This window comes from Lipotes vexillifer, unplaced genomic scaffold (genome assembly GCF_000442215.2).
Source record: "Lipotes vexillifer unplaced genomic scaffold, Lipotes_vexillifer_v1.1 scaffold916, whole genome shotgun sequence".
In the NCBI taxonomy this organism is placed as follows: domain Eukaryota; kingdom Metazoa; phylum Chordata; class Mammalia; order Artiodactyla; family Lipotidae; genus Lipotes; species Lipotes vexillifer.
In genome coordinates, this window is record NW_006798383.1 from 3,944,189 (window position 1) to 3,959,370 (window position 15,182).

Genomic DNA, 15,182 nt, shown 5'->3' on the forward strand with positions numbered 1-15,182 from the left:
GGGAAAGAGAGAAAGAGGTACTTCAAACCTCACTCTCATCCTATCTTTATTAGAGCATAATTTTATCTTTTTTACAAAGATAATTAGCTATTTAATCATCTATTTCTTACAAATAAGAATATTTTCAAGGGGAAGATATTCTTGTTGGAGCCTGTGATTCAGGATAAGCACAGGATTAAGAATAGAGGAAACTTCCTTTTTTTTTTTCTGATCTTCATAATAGGGTATTTTTCTGTTTTAAAGACAGACAACTATATTTAAAACAAAGCTTTACCTAGGAATAAATACTTTCCTAAATACTGGCTTGCATACATTGAATATATTGACCTACAGACCCAGTGAGCTATATCATAGAGTTCAACATAGAGAGGTCCAGAGCAAAACAGAAGCCTGTCCCTCAGAGTCTTGAGGGATTTCAATGATAAGGAAGACAGCAGATAAGTGAGGCTGCCACTATATGTCTTGATCTCCTCTCTCTAGACAGATGCCCAGAGGTAGGAGGTGAATTTGATTGAAGCGGCTTGAAATGGCAGTGAGGAATTTGTTCCATAATCATATTTGGGAATCTAAATGGAGACTGTTTAACAGGATGGTTTCACGCTCATTAGGAGACAGACACATGTTGGGAAACTGCACCCATTATAGTTAGGCATAAGAAGGACTTAAGTGCACCTAAGCTTCTCTTGGTTTCTATGAGGTATGAAGGGAATCACATATCTGACTATCCCAGAGGAAAGGGGTTACAGAACACACTGAGTTGAGAGTGAACCAACAGAGCTGCCATGGATGCCATCACCATGATCATGGTGGGAGGTGACAATACAACAAATACTACAGGGGAGACAACCTAGTACAGGGGCCGAGTGGAGGGGCTAGTCCAGTGGCCAAGACTCTAGAGGTTTTTTCACTGCCAGTGAGTGACTAGTTGCTTCCCAGCTGGCCAGAGTTAGCTCACCAATTACCTACATTGTAATCTTTCTGTTGAAACAGTGTGGTTTCTGTTTTTCTTATTAATCTGGCCCAAATGGATAACAACCATATTGTTTTGTTTTGTCTTGTTTTTAACATCCTTATTGGAGTATAATTGTCGAAATAGCTCAGGTGGGAGACCTTTAGACTGAGGAAACTCTTTTTAATGAGAGAAGTGATAAAGTCTTATCGCAAAAGTCACGCGGTACAGGAGATGTTGTGGCCACATCTTTGGAAATAATCAACCTGAAGCATTTATAAGAATTTTCAATCCAAAGACATATTCTTTTCATTATTAGAAAATTTGTTTTCATTAATTTCTCTCCCTCTCTGTTATATTCTGTTATATTTTCTGTTCTCTCATGTAGGAGCTCCTGTTCAACAGATACTGAACCCCCTGGGTTGATCTTCTTTGTCTTAACTTTTCTTTCAAGTTCTGTTTTTTAATCTTTTAGAAGATTTCTTTATTTTTCCCCCAGAACCTCTATTGAATTTCTTATTTTGCAATGGCATTTTTAATTTCTCATAACTTTTAGTGTTCTTTGCATATTTTTCTCAGCATTGTATTCTTGTTTTCCAGATGCACCTCGTTCTCTAATTTTTTTTTTTTTACGCGGGCCTCTCACTGTTGTGGCCTCTCCTGTTGCGGAGCACAGGCTCCGGATGCGCAGGCTCAGCGGCCATGGCTCACGGGCCCAGCCGCTCCGCGGCATGTGGGATCTTCCCGGACCGGGGCACAAACCCACGTCCCCTGCATCAGCAGGCGGACTCTCAACCACTGCGCCACCAGGGAAGCCCTCTAATAATTTTAAAGTTGAAAGTTACTTTCTATTCCAGCTAATCCTTACAAGTGTCCCTAATGGCAAGTCCAGCCTATAAGCAAAGATAGGCATCCAGGAGGTGGAACAGGAGCTATGCAGCAGACACTGTCTTTGGCGCGTGGAGAAGGAGGTTGCGGGTCTCTCTCTCCCCATTTCCTGCACTCAGTGCCAGCTCGCCATGCACCCATCCATTTATTCGACAACAATTTCCTGAGCACCTGCTCTGTCAGGCACTGTTCTAGGCACTGGGAAAACAGAAGTTAATAAACAAGAAAGATTTTGCTCTCCTAAAGCTCACATTCCAGCAGGGATGAGACATAATGAATAGACAAAGAGTTAAATAAGATAATGATAGATTGTTGAAGACAACAGGATGTGACAATGTGACAGGGCTTGGGGGCTCTCTGAGGAAGTGATCAAGGAAGGCCTCTCTGGGAGGTGTCACGTGAGGCCCGAGTGCCCAGAAGGAGTCAGCTGCTTGAAGACCTGGGGGAACGGAGTTCCGGGCAGAGGGGACAGCAATGGCAAAGGCACTGAGAGAGCACTGCGCTTGGGGCCCCGGGATCAAGGGGGTGAGCTGAGAGACAGGAAAGGAGGATGGCAGGGGACAGGTCTAGAAGGGCAGGTGGGGACCCACCACACAGGGTCTGGCGGTGGGGTAAGGAACTGGGCGTTCATTCCCAAAAGAAAGGAAGGCTTTCAGAAAGGTTATAAAAGGGGGGTGTGATACGATCTGATTTATTTTTAGAAGGCTCACTGGTTGGTGGGAAGACAAGAATGTGAGGGGAGGTCCCCCAGGAGGCCAGCTCAGCTGCCCAGGTGGGAGGTGATGGGGCTGGACCAGGGTGGGGGCAGAGCAGACAGAGAGGAAGAGGGCAGAGCTTGGCTGCATTCAAAGGGTTTGAATCCCTTTGGCACCTCAGGTGTTCCTAACAGCTGACCTGGGAAGCCCAAGTGCCCCGATCTGGCCTGATGACATCAAGGGCTGACGCTGCATCGCTGCCTTGAGGGCTCCCTTCCTGGTCACTGAGGTCGGCCATTTGGCCCACAGGAGGCTGTTCTTGCAATTTCTCCTTTCTGGAGGCCCTTTAGGCTAAGGGTGTCCTAGTGTCTGTTCACAGTTCATGGAAGGGGAAGGCAAGGTGGAGACCAGAAGAAAAAGAGAGAAATCCCTGAAGCAAAAACTAAAACTCAGGCGGAGTTGCCAGGGGAGCCTAGTCAGGCGGCCCATGCAGTGAGGCTGGCCACCCTCCCCCTCTCCAGGCTCTGCGGCCAGGCCAGCTGCTTTCACGAAGCTTTCCTGGAGGGGAGAACCTGACTCCTGCCAGGGAAGCAGGGAACACAAGAGGAAGAGCTCCCCGCGGAGCCCACCCTGGCGCCCAGCCGCAGGTTGCCTGTCCAGGTGACAGCACTGATGCAGACCCAGGTAATGGCTTCCCCTTGCGACCTCATAAACACGGCAGCTGCCCACCTAGGACGAGGTGAGGGAGGACGAGGAAGGGCAAGGCGAGGAAGGGCAAGGCGGGAAAGGGCTTGGCCGCTGGAGGACCGCTGGCACCTGTGCTCCTCCCTGCGGGGCTCCATCCTTCGCAGAAGCAGGGATCCCCTGACCTCGGCCGTGCCAGGCAGTCCTTCCTCCACACCTTCACACATGCAGTCTCCCTGCATGGGCGCCTTCTCAGTCCACCAAACCCAGCCCTTCCCCTAGGCCCACCTCCAGTTCCACCTTCTCAGTAAAACGTGAGGCAGGAGGAAGGGAATCTAACATTTATCAGACACCTCTATCGGCATCAATGTATTTCTTAAAAAAAAGTCTCTGATGTCAATTATACCTCACTTTAAAATAAGCATGTGAATAAAATCTAGCAAAATGTGAACATTTGTTAAATCAGTAGGTCTACAGACGCATTATATTATTTTCTGTAGGATTTTAAAAGTTCATCATTAAAAATAAACACTAGAAAAGGAAAGCTGACTGGCTGCAATGGCACAGAAACAGCCGGACTGGAGCATTGGGAGGCCAGGTAACAAGGCAGTAGATGCAAGGGAGGAATCAGGAGGGCTTGGCCAAGGGCCCTGGGGCAGAGAGGAGGGATCTGCAGGGGTAAGAGATGGTGCAGTGACTGAGAGAGGGAAGGAGGGAGGAGGGAGGGGTCTAGATAGGGGCCGGGTTCGGAACACGCTGAGGTGCAGGCAAACGTGTGACTTTTAAGTGGAGATGCCTTGAAGGGTCAGCCTGCGGTCAGTTCATGCTGCATCTGTCTCCACCGCTCAGCCCCACCCTGGACCCAGTGACTCGCCCATAGCAGGTGTTCAACAAACATGGTCAGGTGCTCACCCCCACCCGCCTTCTAGTTGACGACAGAGTCTGGGCCCAGAGAACTAGCCCCCATTGAGAAGATGCCCAAGGAGAACAGAGCCCCACCCCAAGCCTATTCCTGGTGCCCTACCTGACCCAGTTCCCCGACAGCTGGTGCCATATTTTGGGGGCTAGCCTACCCTGCAAGGGCCACTCCCTCGTCTGGGCAAATGCCTACTGCTCAGCTATTTCTAGTGGGGACAGCAGTGGGGCAGGCGTGGCCCTGGAGGAACAGCTAGCATGGGGCAGGAAGGGATTAGGTGATGGAACAGAGAGATGAGACCCTCTGTCCAGCTAGAGAAGAGGAAGAGCCAGCCTGTGGTCCCCACCTTACCCACAGGAGCCCCGAGCCCGACTCTCTGGGGCAGCCTGGGTGAGGGCTGAGAGCACTGCCAGGCCTGGGGCAGGGGGATTGCAGTCACGTCTTTTCTGGGAGGGGGAAGACCAATGGCTGGCCATCATGGGTGCCCTCTGGAGGCAGGGCAGGCTCCCCACCAGGGTGCCAAGACCATCACTGGATTCCAAAAGGAATGTCTACACATAAGTCATTGTCAGGAAAAAGGTTAATTTCCCCTGAGAAGGGAAAGCAGCCCCACTCCCCATCGGGACTTTTGCCTTTGAGGGTGCAGACTTGCCAAGCCCCTCACTCATCACAGTCAGCGACCCTCCATACAGGTCACAGTCAGGCCCTCACCTGCCCTTCTCCCAGACTCCTGCTTGGGACATGGCAGCATCCTGGGGGGAAGACATACAGACGAAAGAGACCCAGAGACTGACAAAGACATAGCAGAGCCAGAGAAAACACCTCCAGAAAGGAGGCTGGGGAAAGGTCACACGGATGAACAGAGCTATGCCCAGAGACAGGCCCAGACTCAGAGACCCTTGGGAGATAGAGATAACGAGAAACTGGGGAAAGAGAGACACAGAGAGAACACCATAGGGAGAATCCAAGACTCAAGGGCAGAGAAAAGGAAATGAACATACAGAAACTGACAATTTCTCTCTCTATCAGCCCAGCCCAAACCCTCCCCAGCCTGGGCAGTGGGTCAGGGCAGTACCCACCTCCAGAGGCTAGCCCAGCCCCACCTGCTCTGCAGCTGAAGCCTTCCTAGTAAGGGAGGGAAAGGACCTCCCTCCCCTCTGAGGTGCTGGGATCTCCCAGGCTGGCTCCGCAGTGCTCTAGCCCATGTAGGGGCACATCAAAGTTACAGGGGAGAGTGGACAGAAGGGTTTAGCCTGTGGATTCCAGAGCCCGACGGCCGGTCTGGATCCTGGCCCCCCCACCTGCAGAAAGGGTGGTTCTGAAGCTCTACCCTCCCTCACCTCGTTTCTCAACTACACAGCCAAGAAACCTAGGTATTCCAAACTGGCCCAAAGTGTCCCCCAAGTACATAATACGACGGATAAAATCTCAGTTTTGAGCCCTCCTACATGTGTTCGATTTCTTAGCCCATCCCTCCCCTCCACCCACAGGATAAAAACAAGCTCGTTTCCTTGGGGAGCCAGCAGGCCGGCCTTCACCAGAGATGCCCCGAGGAGAGCAGGTCGGCACTGTCTCAGTGGGAAGAATGGCTGCTTGTTGGGCACCAGAGCCACCCTCTCTGCCAGCATCTCAGCTCCAGCCGGTACACCAGCCTCATTCTTCCTGTTTGGGTGGGTTTTTTTTTTTTAAGCCATTTCTCAATGTGGTCCATTTAGCCCCAGGGATGCCCCCATGCCCATCCCATTCCGAGCCTCCTCCCCAGCCCCCAGCCAGCACTGAGCTCAGCCTTCCAGCATGGCTGAACTGGCCACTTTGTTCTGCTGGGCACCAGATAAATGCTCCCTAATTAGCAGACGGAGCCAAACCCTGGCTGGCATTTGGGGCTGTCTCCTGGCCAGCCCTGGAGCATTCATTTACTGCAGCTTGGGGGTGCCTAAGACCCTTTCGTGGCTGGGAATGTTTCCCTAGTTCAGGCTGGACAGACACCGTGTCCACAGGGCTGTGATCGCCATCCCAATGACTCTCCATAGCCGCTTCAGTCGCAGTGGGAAAGGTTTCCTGTGCCTTGTCTCCTAAAAATCTCACAAGGACTCTACGAAGCAGTTTCTGCAATTAGAGTCACTTAGCAGATGAGAAGGCTGAGTCTCTTGGAGGTTAGGTAATGGCCCAGGGTCACACAGCTGATATGAGGTAGTAGGGATGAGGTCACATTCATGTAAGTCTGTCTGACAACAAAGCCTGAGCTTCCCATCACTGAGAGCAAACTACTCCACTCGGAAAGTTGGGAAGTTGGTACCAAGAATCCCACAGGCTCTTTTGGAGAGCCTGCTGTCACCCAACTGTGGAGGTCTCTGAGGAATCTAAAATCTTTTTTCCTTGGCTCTAGCTAATGGATATAAAGGAAAGAACTACAATTCTCCAATAACTCGTACAATGGCCTGGCCTGAGGAAATGTCCCAGAGATGCAGTAATTGCAGCCCCCAAAATCACATGGGGGCTGATGCCCAGGGGTAGCAGGGTGCCAGTGAGGGAAATCACTGCATCTCTGGGTCACCTGGCTTGTGGCTGTCTTCCTTCCAACAAGCCCACAACTCAGGCTCCCACAGTTCACACTGGCTGTCTCAGGTCCACAAGAGTCAAAAGCAAAACCAACTGTTGCTGCTGTTGGGGAGGGGATGCAAGGACGCCAAGACGTCAACAAGCAGGCTGGGATGCCCAAGCAGCAGGGCTGATGGCAGTGGTCTACACCTTGATTGCTCACCCATTCTATGCCTTCTGCGCCTACCCTGATTCTCCCACCAGTTGGCGGCTCTGGCTCAGGCCAAGGCTGTCAGCCTGGCTTTTCCACCCAGGATGACCCTGACTTCTCCCCTCGGGGTCCCCATTACCAAGCCTAGTGCCAGGCATGTAGCTGGCACTCCTCCAAGATGCCAGGATTGACTTGAAATTCCTTCCTGTGGGAAGGGAGTGACTTGGTCACAGCTGAAGGCTTCACACAGCTCGCGCGCGCACACAGACATGCACACAGACACACACACAGACACACACATACCACTCACCTGGCCACCACTATAGATCTTCCTTCCCTTCATTCTCCAGTTTGGAGGGGACACTGTGCCCCCACGCACTGTGCAGCCAACTTTCCATTTGTTATCCAAAGAGGGGTACATGGGGGCCCGGTGAGGGCAGAGCTGAGTTTGCTAGGTCAGACCTTGGGGCCTGAGGAAGAGGGAAGTGGTGGCAGCAGGGCCTCGCTGATGTCACACCCAAACACACCCTGACATGACACCCTCACGCCGGGAAAACAAGGTGTGCAGCTCGGAGCAGTCAGGCAGGTAGTGTGGCCTGACTCAGATGCCACCTCTGGCAAAGCTGAGATTTATTATCCAATGAGAGAAGTGGGCAGTGGTAGGCAGGATGCTTGGGCTGAGCTCCAGGCAGCAGCTGGGCAGACCTTTCTGGGAAGCGGAGAGAAATCTTCTGCTCTGCACAGGCATCTTCTCTCCAGGAAGGGTGAATGACTGCCCCCTCTCACCTGGAGCTCTCTTGGTGAGGCAACAGGGGCTTCCTGCCCTCCTCAACCAAAAACAGAAAGAAGACTTCTGGAGCGGAGGCTAGAATTCCAGATTGGAATAAACTAAAGCTAGAGTGCCTGAGCTCTAGTCCTGCTGTCACTTGCTGGCCCTGTAATGTAGATGAGTCACTTCCCTTCTTAGGGCCTCATTTCCTCATCTGTCAAATAAAGGAAATGGACTACATCAGAGGGTGGCCAATAAATTTCATCTCAAGGTATCACTGCCAATTGATAGGTAGTGTCTTCCTGAAGATATTTGGGTTTGTTTTTTCAGAAAGACTCTAAGACCCTGTATGGGCTCAGGACCCATGGAACAGTGTCAGCCACGGGCACGGCATGGGAATGTGCTGTGATCAATTAGCTACGCCTGTTGTGGACACAAGACCAGAAAGTGGCAGCATGAGTGCCAGATATGTTATCATCCTGATAGATGATTTCTAAGGGCCTTCTGGTCATGAAACTCACAATTCCACCCCAGCTCTCCAGCAGATCTGGTTAATGGTCGTCGGCAAGCATGTACCTCCCATATTGAGATATTTGCACACAGCTGATTTCTCTCCCTGAAAGATGTGTTCTCGTCTGCCCTGCAGGACAGTTACTGGGGGAGCAGGCAGCCCCCTAAGTCCCAAGTGCCCACACCCACCAGACTTCACCCAGAAGCTTAGAGCCAATGAATAGTGCCAAGGTTTACTACCCAGAGGACATTCCAGCTTTTCTTACAATCTTCCCCAATGTCTACAAAGGGGCTTCCCCCACTGTGTGACAATCCCACCTTGCCCCTGAGGGAGGATGAGCGAGCAGAAAAAGGCGGAGATGGCTCCTGACTTCCTGGTGGTCACAAGTCAGACACGGCTTGGTCCCTGAGGAACTCCTTGGGAGATGTGTGCCAGGGCCACCTACAGACCATTTGCCAGGAAGACGACCCGCATCAAATGCACGCAGGTACCAAAACAGGTGCTCACAGACCAGGTACTCATCTGTATAGGAAAAGATTAATTTCCCAAGTGCACCTGCAGCATGACAAGGATTCCCACAGCTCTGGCTGCTTCAGACTGTCGGACAAGCTCCTCTCCTCTCTTTGCATCCTTAAGCTCTGCCCAGGGCAGATGGTGGGGATGGCTGACAGCAGACCCTGCCACCGTATGCATCTGGCACGGACGTGTGTAGACCCTGCCCCATGTACGATGCCCATGGTCACCTCTCTCCATCTATTCTGGACCTGCAAGACCCCTCATGTACAAGGTCATCCCTAAACCCATGGGGCTGGGGAAACTGCACAAGAAGGAGTCACTGTACAAACTGCAAACTTCATCTGCTTGGAGTGGAAAAAAAATAAACCCACCTTCAAGTGCACGCTAGCCGGGCACCAAGCAACCCAGGATTCCAACTCAGTGAACAGCTTTCCAAACTGAGCCGGCCTGGAGGTACCATTTCCCCAGGCCTTCCCCACCCAACACTTCCCGGAGAACAGACACCCTACGGCCCTCTCCCCTCCTCACCCCAACGCTAGGCAGAACCTGCCAGAGGGGAAATCAGTAGACTGAGAGGAAACTGGAGTTCACCCTCAGGCCATGGGGCCAGATGAAAGGGAGCGGCTGAGGCTGAGGCAGAGCCATCTCCCGGGGGAGGGGAAGCCAACCACAGAATTCCCAGGAGCTACTGGAATCCCCACAGGGCTCCCCTGGAATCCCCCTGTGTTCCATCGGGAATCTGAAAGATGCCTCTTTCCAAGAGCAAGGAAAAACTGTCGACAAATAGCAACTTTCTCAACAGCAGTGTTTTCCTAACAGAGGATGGTGGATTGGTAATTACACTTTGGAGGTGAAACAGTTTATCTGGGAAGACCTAACCACCACCACCTGCCTCTCCCACCTGGACGCAGACAGAGCTATGGGGTGAAAGTGAAGTCTGTATAAATGGGGCACAGGAAGAAACCTCGGCCTCCAGCTGGAGTAGGGATGTTTAGCTATTTTCTCTTGAAGTTAAGTTTCTGAGGACCTAACTGGTGAGTTCTCAGCTTCCCTGTCTAGGGACTCCACACCAGTCACTATTCTTAGGGCTTTCTTTACATGGATTGTCTCATTTCATTCTTACTATCACCCCATGAGGCAGGTATTTTTATTATCCCCATTACACAGATGAGAAAACCGAGGCACAGAGAGGTTAAAGAACTCACCAAAGGTTATATACAGCTAGTAAGTGCTGGAGCTGGTCTTGGAATCCAGCCATCCTGACCCTGGAGTACCTGCCCTTAACCACTGCACTCCACAGCCAAGAAGCTCTCAGCGTGGTTCATCATGACACAGGAACCGCCACCCAAGTGCTTCTTGGCCCAATACACAGTTCATGTGTTGTAGGCAATATTGGAATACAAGATTCCAGTTTGACAAGATAATTTGGACAGGTCCCTGGGGTTTGCTGTAATGTATTCTAACCAGTTACATTCCGTAGGAATGATCTAGAATGGTGATTCAGGAAATATGAGGTAATGTGATTTTAATAATCATTTTCATTTTCTTTCTCTTGTTAGATATGTTATTAATATCTATTTTTTTAACCTGTGTGTTTTCTGCCCCCATTATACTGTAATGACCAGGAGGAACACAGTTTATTTTAGACCTCCCACTTTTCCCACCTCCTCCCACATGTATCTTTTAATTATTATATATAAATGTTGTAAGTAATACATGAATACATTCTCCTTTTTAAAAAAAGTAACACATTACAAATAAGGCTAAGGTTCCCCTTTGACCAAGCCCTCCCTCCCATCCACGTCCCCAGCCCTCTTCCAGAGATAACTCTTTTACCAATTTGGAGTATATCCTTCCAGACCTTTTAAAAATAATTGCGTACTTATGCTGTGCATGTACTTATAAAAGATGTATCTTGTTGTTTTCGCATAATTGCTATCATACAATGTTTTGAAACTCACACTGGGCATTCATTAACATTCCTTAGAGCTCCATCCATGCGACAGATCAGTCTCTATGGTTTTGACTGTTGTACAAAGTGGTATGAGACAACAGCTTACTTAGCCATCCTCTATGTTTCCCACTTTTGCCACGGCAAACAATAGGAGGCTTCCTGGGACGGGGGACTAACCTCAGTTAAGGCCAATGTTCTTGTCTGTCCAGGGCATGTGAGCAATCACAATGACCCTCAGCTTATCGCACTGTTGGCACTAGAACTGCCACACCATGTGCTGGGACTCTCTAGAATCCTTGGTACAAAATTGTTCTTAGAACGTGGCAAGTTACCTCCCCCAGGCTTTAGTCTAGGGTCAATGATCTCAAACAACACAGAGCTTGCCTTGATGATTAAAAGACAGAGCCTGCAGGAAAGACACCTCCCCCAGACCCCTCTTCTACTCTCAGGTTGATCCCTGCACACACCAGGATCACCCCAGTTTGACCTGAGCTGAGGCCTGCTCTGGACATCAAACCAAACTAAAGCTCATATAAATTTAAGGAATAGAAAAATGAACACAGATGTTTACCTGCAATGAGGGACCAGGGGGTAGAAGTCTTCTAATTATAAAAATGCTGTGATCCTGTAACTCTCCATATATTACATCAGAACACGCCCACATACACATACACATCCCTCCTAAGGTTGGTTATTAACAATTCGCAGATTATAGTTTTGTTCACCCATCATAAGCCTGGCTATTTGAGAGCTGAAAAGTGAGTGTGACCCTGGGTGGGTAAGTGGGTGGAGACGCTGGAGAGATGAATAAGGAAGAGAGATAAAAGCTCTTCATAATAGGTTAAGCCCTTTAGAACAAATGAGCAAACCTGAACAGCCTTCTTAACTCTATCTGCCATGCAGCATGGGGGAGGCTAAAGGGCCTCTCCCAGCTCTCATCAAATATTGACCCTGTGCACTCACTGGCCAGAGTTCAGACTAAACGGCCAGCAGCACTATGGAGCCAATGTTTGCAGAGCAATTACTGCATCCCAGCGCCTTGTAGGTCAGATTGTAAAACAACCTTTGATGGAGCCGGAGCTTCAGAGAGCCTTCCGGTCCTTCCTTGGTGGGGCCAGGTCTTGGGGGAGACACTTAACAGTGAAGGAGCTGTGCAAGGAAATTTACAGAGGCTGGAAACGTGGTCCAGCACCAAAGAGAAGGCAACTTAAGAGCATCTGTGGTCCTTTGCCCTGCTCCCTCTCCCCTTAACTCCACCTCCAAGTAATCCAAACTCTTTATAACTAAACAGGCCTCAATATCAGGCCTTGTCCCTGCCAGCTCCCTCTGGGACAGGTCCCTTTCTTGGTCAGATAGGGCTGAGTGGTGGATTATTTTTAGAAGAAACCAATTTCCACTTGGAGACCTAGAGCCTCTCCTTTCCCTGTTCCCAGCTTGACATCTGAAATGCCCTTAGAAGCCCTTTCTAGTAACTGACCTGGTTTCCAGAAGAGGTGTTTGGAAGAGCTGTTGAATTTGAATTGCTCTATGGATGGGGCAAATCACGGTGGAATACAGTCCCCCTCCTGCCGCAGGGGCCCTGGAAGATGTTAGAGGTCAACTGGGGAGGGCCTGGGAGGTGGCAGAGCGCACTTAGGTGGGCATAAAGCCAGATCGAGCCTGCTGTGTGTCCCCGATGGTCAGAGGCAGCACAGTCCAATAGAACTTCCTGTGATGGTAGAAATGTTCTGTATCTGGTCGGTATGTAGCCATTAGCCACTGCGGCTCTTGGGCACTTGCAATGCAGCAAGTATGATGAAGAAACTAAATTTCATTTCATTTTTAAAAAATTAATTGAAGTTTTAAAATTTGATCTTTAAGTTTTTAAATTAACTTAAATTTAAATGTAACTAGCTGCATGTGGCTGGTGGCTTACTGCACTGGACAGCACAAGTCTAAAGGTTCCATACTTGGTGCTTCCCAGTGGGTGGGAAGAGGGGCTGGGTTCACAGCCCCTTGAGTGAGAAGGTGGCAGAACCACTGGGGCTGAAGCCTCAAGGAAGAAACATGGGAAGAGAAGGAGGTTTTGGGCAGAGTAGAGGGTCTTATCCTAGGGCCCTTGGAAGGATTTCAGGGGGCTGTGAATGACCAAGCGGGTTATTAGAATTGTATATGTACACTCATGCTTGTCTGGAAAGATGCACAAAAGAAACCCTGAGCCCCCAAAATAAAAGAAAATACCTCATTGGTCTGTCAGATAAACTTACTTCTTCAGGGAAGTCTGCTCTGATACCAGAGTATAAGGTTTCCCTAAAATATGTCTGTGGTGCTTCTCTCTGTAGCATTTGGAATCATATAAAATAATATGTATATACATTTTTAAACTAAAATCTGTCTTTCCTCATTAAGCTGTAAGTCCCATAAAAGCAGTAACCAGATCTGCTTTTGCTCACCAATAAATCCCCACCCAGAGCCTGGCATCCTTCCTGGGACACAGAAGGCCGGCACTTAAGACTGGATAGATTGGGATAGATGGATATATGGATGGATAGATGGGCAGATGGACAGATGGATGGACAGATGGAGAGCAGGCAGACAAGTACGCATAAATGAATGAACAAACTAAGAAATAAGTTAGGGACATACTTTACCCCGATAACTATAAATCTCTAAAAGCAACCAAATCCCCTCAAACTGGAGTCGGGGTGGTGGCTATATCACTCTAGGCCACTGTCACCAATCAAAACCATATGGGCAGGGCTTCCCTGGTGGTGCAGTGGTTAAGAATACACCTGCCAAGGCAGGGGACACAGGTTGGAGCCCTGGTCCGGGAAGATCCCACATGCCGCGGAGCAACTAAGCCCGTGCCTCACAACTACTGAGCCTGTGCTCTAGAGCCCGCGTGCCACAACTACTGAGCCCGTGTGCCTAGAGCCCGTGCTCCGCAACGAGAAGCCACCGCAATGAGAAGCCCGCGCACCGCAATGAAGAGTAGCCCCCGCTCGCTGCAACTAGAGAAAGCCCGTGTGCAGTAACAAAGATCCAGTGCAGCCAAAAATAAATAAAAATTAATTAATTTAAAAAATATATGGGCATCTTCTTAGTTGCCCCCTCCCAAGAAGGATGCTCTTTCCTTCCTCTTCATCCCCTGGCATGTTACTTGTACCTCAATCTAGTATTTACTTCATCTATAGTGGACTAAATTGCTTAAAAGTCTATTTCCCCACTAGATACAGACTCCTAGAAGGAAGGGACCTTGTCCTTCTCAAATGAGTGTCCCTCCGCCTGTGCCACTTCTGCCCTGCAAAAGTGCAAATGTGGTGGAGGCCCTGGCAAAGGCCAATTCACTCTTACCGCGAGCCAGCCTGGCTTCCTCATCTTTATACTTCCACCCTTGCCATGCGCAGCCAGGCTAAGGCTGCCAGATTTAGCAAGTGAAAAATACAGGACAAAGGATAAAACATGAATTTCAAATAAACAATGAACAACTTCAAAAAAAATTTTTTTGGCTGCACCATGTGGCATACGGGATCTTAGTTCCCCTGACCAGGGATCAAACCCATGCTCCCTGCAGTGGAAGTGCAGATTCTTAACCACTGGAACGCCAAGAAAGTCCCAATGAATAACTTTTTAGTATATCTCCTGCAATATATGGGATATACTTATACTAAAAAAAAGTATACAGTCCCCAGAAAGTCCAGAACCATGAGTTAGGTGGGCCTCATCCCAAAAGGGGAGGAGCAAAAGGGTTCTGAGAATAGCGCTCTACGGGTCACACCCCTACTCCCAACTCACTCCGTCCTGTCCCAGTGGCAAGCTCCAGACAGAGCCTGTGGGACTCTGAACGCTCTGACACAGGCCTGGGCACTGAGCAGCAACTCAGCAGAGTGAAGCCAAGGGATGAAAACGAGAAAGCAACACCATGACAGGAGGTACTAAGCCCCCAGACCCTTCAGCCAGGCAGCCCAGCATCCTTGTCACCAGTTAACACCAAGTAACTCACTAGACAACCATGTGTCGGGGAGAACATGGATTTGCTCATTTCATGCTCACAACAGCCCTACTGGGTGGGTACCATTTGAACCTTCATTCTACAGATGAGAAGATGGAGAAGCTAAGGAAGGAACCTCTCTAGAGTTACAGAGTGACAGAGCCAGTAACTGGTCCCAGGCAATGTGTCCCCAGTGCCTAAGCTGAGGTCTGAGAGCCACCAGTGACCAGAGACGGAATTAGCAATGCCATTTGTTCTTCCTCTATAGGAACGCCATATTAAAATCAGAGATCCTGATAAATAAGAAAGGCTTTCTAAAATGAAGGCCACTACAAGTCATCATGTCAAGTTCTGAAAAATGGGTTCCCAAAATGTTTGGTTGAAAGGTTAAATTCCAAAGAACCATCCCAACCCCTTTCCAAACTGCATCTACAGGGTAACAATGACCCACATGGACAGGCCTGGCCATGCTCATGGCTAGGGCCAGCGCATCGTACAAGCTGCTTCATGCCGTGTGTCCCCTCTCAACACACAGGAAATGAGCCCTCCAGGCAAGGGAGAAGTGGGGGGCGCGGCATTCC

At 49.6% G+C, this 15,182-nt stretch overlaps 1 protein-coding gene across 1 annotated transcript in view; it reads right to left on the minus strand.

Moving 5' to 3' along the window:
* Window positions 1-15,182, minus strand: part of SH3PXD2A (SH3 and PX domains 2A) — a 237,414-nt gene that overhangs the window by 166,435 nt on the left and 55,797 nt on the right. The window lies entirely within an intron of this gene.